This window comes from Megalobrama amblycephala, linkage group LG1 (assembly GCF_018812025.1).
Source record: "Megalobrama amblycephala isolate DHTTF-2021 linkage group LG1, ASM1881202v1, whole genome shotgun sequence".
NCBI classification, from domain to species: domain Eukaryota; kingdom Metazoa; phylum Chordata; class Actinopteri; order Cypriniformes; family Xenocyprididae; genus Megalobrama; species Megalobrama amblycephala.
Window position 1 is genome coordinate 24,649,505 of NC_063044.1, and position 6,950 is coordinate 24,656,454.

General features: G+C 37.4%; 1 long non-coding RNA gene across 1 annotated transcript; it reads right to left on the minus strand.

The window, feature by feature from the left end:
• Positions 1-622: 622 nt before the first annotated feature.
• Positions 623-5,295, minus strand: LOC125249606. The gene is made up of 3 exons (XR_007180591.1): positions 4,960-5,295; positions 974-1,048; positions 623-892 (listed from the first exon to the last, which is right to left on the minus strand). It is a non-coding gene; the product is annotated as an uncharacterized LOC125249606 (long non-coding RNA).
• Positions 5,296-6,950: the final 1,655 nt, after the last annotated feature.

A 6,950-nucleotide genomic window follows, 5' to 3' on the forward strand; every position in this document is an offset into this window, starting at 1 on the left:
CGGCTTTGCAAGCTCGGGTCCTATCGGTCTGATGCAGCGGCCTCTTTGAGCTCCGCCTCAACCGGTTTAGGAGTGATCTCCTCTTGTAGTGTAACTAGGGTTCGACGGCTTCGGCCCTCTCTTTAGTTTCGTGGACCCCTTCTAGGTGTCCCAAACATGTCCAGTCGTTCCCTTCCGTGGCACGGCGCGGTTGAATTCGTTCCCCATACGCAGTACGAGTGAAGTATCGAAAGGGAACGTACTCGGTTACTAACGTAACCTCGGTTCCCTGAGATACGGAACGAGTACTGCGTTTCTTGCCGTGCCACGAGGCTGCGGCTTCAGGGTCGTCGCTTCAGTCGATATGGCCTGAATTCCTATGGCGAAACGCCCGCTTATATAGCACTCAACCCCGCCCCTTTCGGCGGGAAAATTCGCGCGCTTTCTCGCCATAGGGCGCGCAGCTATGCCGCGCCGTCATTGGTTCAACAACTTCTCATGAGTGAACCAATGACGATGCAGTTACACTGCGTTATTGAAAAAGGCTTCAGTGACGGGGAAAAAAGGAGACTTTTCCCCATACGCAGTACGAGTGAAGTATCGAAAGGGAACCGAGGTTACGTTAGTAACCGAGTACGATTTTTAGCATTTCTTCAAATAATAGTTTGGCCCACCCAAAAATACATGTACAGTTTTTGTTCAAGAAAATGAACATGTGGACTTTCTCAGGAATAATTTGAGATCTCTCATTACCGTGTCCTCAGCTGTGTAGAACACTCTTTTCAACAGTGTTGCAGAGGAAGATGATGGAGAGCTGTGAGAGAAGAGGAAGAGTGTCTTTCTCAGGTTCTTCTGAGGCAAGGATAGGAGGATGGTCTCTATATATTCACTTTGGATTTTGGCAAACTGGAAGCTAAAAAAAATTATTGTAGTAGTTATTGTAGTCAGGTTTATTGTTTGTTAGAAAGGTATGAGGAAAGCATGTTTAACTTACATGTTCCTCCTCTTCTTCATCCTGAGCTGCACTGTCACCTCAGTCACCACTGCCATCATCATCCTCCTCTGGCAGCTGATAGGTTGAATTACATTGTTAGAAGTTGCATTTTTACTTTTGAAAGCAGTCTCTTCTACTTACCAAGGCTGCATTTGATGAAAAAATACAGTAAAATAATAATATTGTGAAGTAGTTTTACTTTAATATTCTAAAATAGTTTTACTATTAACTGTTTTCTATTTTAATCTATTTTTAAAAGTAAGTTATTCCTGTGATCATAGCTGAATTACTCCATCATTACTCCAAGTCTTCAGTGTCACATGATCCTTCTAATATGATGATTTGATGCTCAAGAACACAAAAATATGAAGCAGCACATTTCAAAAGAAATGTCCGAGCATCAATTCAGCATATTAGAATGATCAAGGATCAAGTGGCACTGAAGACTAGAAAAATGATGCAGAAAATTTTCTGTCAAAGGAATAAATTAAATTTTGAAACATCTTCCAAATCTCAATATCTTTGACTGGCAGTGTACATTATTACATTTAGATAATAAACAGTGCACAAATTCCCAAAGAACTTACATTTTAACAATTACTTCCCTCACTGCTGACTCCAAGCTGGGGAAACACTGAACGACTAGAAGACTGACTGAACGCAACTGGCTCTGACCCGACGTGTTTGGGCAAGATCAGTTGAAAGTATCAAATTACATTTATAATCGGCCTTACAGTCGTTAAGTGTGTCCCTGGCTTTAGTTGTTGTTGCAGCCTCCTCAAAAAATACATCTTTCTGTACACGAAAGCACGAAAAAAACATTTTAAGAAAAAATGCAGTAGGGGCATATTTCATGTAGCCTAAATGAATTGCGATTATGAAGTTTTTTTTTTAATTTTTGATAGTATTTTGAAATCATTAAAATATCATGTATATATTGTAAGTTACAACATTATTTGTTTTTATCAAGACATGAATTCATTTTGTTCCAAACCTGTTAAGACTTTAGTTCATCTTCAAAACACAAATAAAGATAATTTAATGAAATCTGAGAGCTTTCTGTCCCTCCATTGACAGTCTACACAACTGCCACTTTGATGTTTAAAACAAAAGTTCATACAGATTGTAAATCTAATCTAATGAATTGAGAGGTTTAGTCCAAATTTTCTGAATAAACTCGATCACTTTATATAATGAACAAATTTAATACACAAGTGCATATACAAACAAGTACAGTTGAGCTTCCATTTATGTTCGCTAATTAATGTTTATATGTGAATAAAAGTCTAAACTCAAACTGTATATTGCATTAAGCGAACAAGTCTCTTCAGAAAATTTGGACTAAACTGCTCCATTCATATGGATCAGTTTTACAATCTCTTTATGAACTTTTTGAAGTGTCAAAGTGTTAGTTGCATGGTCTCTAAATTGAGGGAGATAACTCTCAGATTTCATTCAAATATCTTCACTTATGTTTCGAAGATGAACAACACATTCTTGCATGTTTGGAATGACATAAGGGTGAGTCATTTTTTTTTTTATTTTTGTGTGAACTAACCCTTTAGGCAGGTGTACACTGTGTAAGTTCGAACACTCAGTAGTTTGTGAGCCCTTGCATACAAGTTAGTTAACCCGATAATCATGTCAAAGCAGTTGGTACATTGCACGACTGCACTGCACAGCTTTTCTTTGTTTTAAAAACAAACTTAACATTTATCTATTGTGGGTCCTAATTAGGAGACGATGAGCACATTAAGCTTTGTGCCATGCTGTTTATATTTATCAAGCAGTAAAAATGCCCCTTTCAGCGCCCAAAACAAGAAGCTTGCGGATGAGATGATGAGAGGAAGGAGATTTTGGATTGTATTTGATAGTATCGAACAGATTTTAAAAAAGCTTTAATCATGCCCTTTCAATCCGAATGAAATGTCAATGGGACCCGGCCAATTCATTTCAACTAATGTGGTTACATGTGACTTTTTATTCCATCTGTGCTACTAGTCTGATTAAAGTCTGATTATTAGAGCTCATGTAAACACAGCTAATGTTGCTGCTATAGCTTCAGATTTAAAAAAGTTATAGGGTTGCCAAGCAGCCTATGTGATGTGATTGTGTATAATTCATAGACTGTAAAAAAATATGGACGTAGCGTCCGTGACGTCACCCATAGAGTTCTGAACAGCAGTTCTGAAACGAAAATGAGGCCGCTGCCATCTTAGCAGCGCGTCACCGCACGTCACTCCCGGATAACTGAAAATGGGTAAAGAGGCGGGGAGGTGGTTTGAGCTGATGTGACTGGTTGCTGAAACCACGCCTGCCTAGCTCGACGTGACCATGTTAGCAGTCAAAGGAGCTATCTATCTATCTTAGATACAATCTAAAATATTAATGAAGATAAGTTTTATATATCCTCCCGCCATTGTCATTGTAGTAAATCTCACAACCAAAACTTTGAGCCAATGCCACGATCCAACAACATGTGTTCTGTTTCTTCTGCATGCAAGCACATCTACACAGACACACATCAGTCTCGAATATTATGCAGCAAGCCATATTTTATAATTGTATAAAATATTCGAGAAAAAAGCACAAATACGACTGAGATGCCAAATTCAGCGACTGGAATTAGCTGAGGTAAAGTGACGGCTCACAGACAGCAGCGCAATCTACCTGTCACTCAAGTGACCACGCCCTTAATTATGCAGAACTTTAAGGCTTAAAATAATTTAAACAGACAAGTTATAAAAAAATTCACCCCCCTCAGAGTTGTCATGAAGGGCAAAATTAGCAGTATAGACCAAAACCAACCAATTTGAACCAACTTGTAAACATGTTTTTTTTCTGCTATAAACTTGGCCAGTTTAACATGGGACTCAATGAGATTCTGCTCTCTTTTGGAGCCTGTCCCTAGCGGCCAGTCAATGAATCGCAGTTTAAGTCACTTCCGTATTGGCTTCACGAGAGACTGGGGCAGGTTGCCGCTTGGTATAATTTGGGACTATACAATAGCTGCATTTACATGGACCCTAATAATTAATTTGTAATTCGGACTAGTTGCACAGTCGAATTAAAGGGATAGTTCACCAAAAAATGAAAATTCTATCATCATTTACTCAACCTCAGCTTGTTCCAAAGCTATATAAAATAAGATATTTTAAAGAAAGTTTGTTACCAGGCTGCTTTGGGCCAACATTGACTTCCATAGTAGAAAAAAAAAAAACTATGGAAGTCAATGGTGGTTTTTAACAGAAGAAATTTATACAGCTTTGGAACAAGCTGAGGGTGAGTAAATGGTGACAGAATTTTTATTTTTGGGTGAACTATCCCTTTAAGTCACATACAACCATGTCATTCAGAATAAATTTGCCAAATCAGATTTTAAAATTTCATTCTGATTGTAAGGGGTGGTTTAAACCTTTTCTAATCTGTTCGATAGGACATGTAAACACTTGATCAGATTAAAAACTGAAATTTGAAAGTGTAAAGCACGTGGAATGATGTAGAAATGACGCACGAAACTAACCATTGTTGTTGAATGAATGCAGTGTAATAAATGACTGTTGTCATAAAATTTCAAAATGCTTCTGTTTAGTTTTAAGCATTTTTACTGCTTGATAAATATAAGCAGCACGGCACATAGCTTCATGTTCTCTGCGTCTCCTAATCAGGACCTGGAATGATAAATATAAAGCCTGCTTTTTGAAACAGAAAAGAATCAATGACAGGATGATGGTTAATATGCACCAACAGCGGGAAAGTCTGTAATTTTGGACAGACAGTGCATTTTAAAATATCAAATCCGATTTCTAAATAAATGTACACATCACCTATATTCAGATTCATCAATCACAATGATTTTATTCTGAATTAAATAAAAAGTGTAAATGTATCAAATAGTGAAATTGCTGACCCCTCAAATTCAGAATTATTAACATCTCCTTGTCTCTGTGAGTAATTGAATTGTGAAATTCAACCCTGTGAATTACCTGTTTGTCCTCCTGAGCCTTCTAACGAGAAGGCTGCTTTTATGGCTGGATGCTGATTGACACACCTTTTGACCATGTTCTCAAATCCAGGACAACAAAATGATCAAGCAGACCTGAAACAAATGACCCATGATTGAAATCACTTTAAAGGGATAGTTCACCCAAAAATGAAAATTTGATGTTACCCCCCAGCACCTCCAAGATGTAGGTTACTTTTATTCTTCAGTAGAACACAAATGATGATTTTTAACTCCAACCGTTGCCATCTGTCAGCCGAATAATGGGAGTGAATGAGAACTTGGATCAATAAGAGTCGAAAAACCTTGCATAGACAAATCCAAATTAAACCCTGCGGCTCGTGACGACACATTGATCTCCTAAGACACGAAACGATCGGTTTGTGCAAGAAACTAAACAGTATTTATATTATTTTTTACCTCTAAAACACCACTAAGTCCAACTGCGTTCAGCACTCGCTTAGTGAGGTCTGATCGCGCTCTGACAACGGAAGTAATGTCTAGCACTCATTGAAGTATATGCACGAGACATTACTGTCGTTGTCAGAGCGCGATCAGGTTCCATATAATTAATGACTGAACGTTACATACATACCGATAGCAGCACCATTAGTCCAGGACCTTATATCTATTGGTACTGAACAAGTCAGAAACTAATTTAATACCCACCTTATCATTGTTGTCTTGTTGTTGCTGCACAGGTTATCTCTCCTCCAGCTGCTGAAAATAAAAAGTATATTAGATTTATTGGAATGAATAGACATAATGTTAGCGTTAAACCAGTAAGTTAAGTGGCGACAAATGAGAATTTTGTTATAAACAACTCTAAATCATTGATTTGGCTGGTTCATTGGCTGTCATTACAAAGAATTTAAGTAAACAAATCATGAAGTAATTAACCGTGTCTGATTAACCGTTTTATACAGATTTTATTGACTTTTCAATATGGTTCATATGAGCTTCAGGGAGGCCAGGCAGGGTCTAAAATTAACAAACACTCTACTAGGCTACAGTTGCCGTTTAACGAATATAAGTGATTATTCTGCCATTTATAGCATTAAACAGTTAACGTTACATTTAAAATAACTAAAATAAAAATATAAAACTGTGTCTCAGCGCGCACATTAACCAACGGAATTTATTTATGAAATAAATTCAGAAAACCAAAAACACTGCACTAACATTACTCATCACAAGTGATATTTAGTGTCACATGGGCAAAAACGATGAATAAAAGCAGATTTTTAGGGGGTCCGTGTATCTTTTGGTCATTCGTTTTTTGTTTTAATAATGAAATCGGAAAATGAAAAATGGCACCTTTTTCGTTTTTCATTTTTTTCAAACAAAACGAAAAACAAGAATTCGGCTTGATTTTTCGTTTTTTGTTCAGGGGTAGAAAATGAATAAACAACTTGAATATTTGATCTCAACATGTGGGCGGGAATAAAACGCCCCTTTCCGCTGATTGGTTAACCAAACATTAAACTGTGCCTTCATCAGTTCTTCCGCTGTTCAGAGCAGCAGAATAATAGTCCTTCGCTGCGATGGATTCAACGCGTTTATTGCAACTATATAATCACTTTTAGATGTACATTTAATCTTAATCTCTATCTCTTGATCTCTATCTCTCAAACAGCCAGACTAAAGAGTGACTTGAGACACAAATCGAGGCAGAGCCTGTAGAGGCTTTCTTCTGTGTGTCCATAAAAACGAGTGTTTAGCTCAGAAATATTATTATCTCAGATATAATAATTAACTTCGCACCTGCATTCACAACTACCCAATAGCCAACACCTTTTACACACTGCCTGTTTTATTATTGCTGACCACCATCGTAGTTAATGTTCACAGCACATCTACTATAGTTCTATTATGATTTTTATTCAGTCAACAGATGGATATCATAATGCCATTATCTAATGTTTCAGTGATTGACTTTAGTGAAATATGAATTTGACGTTTTTACGGTGAACT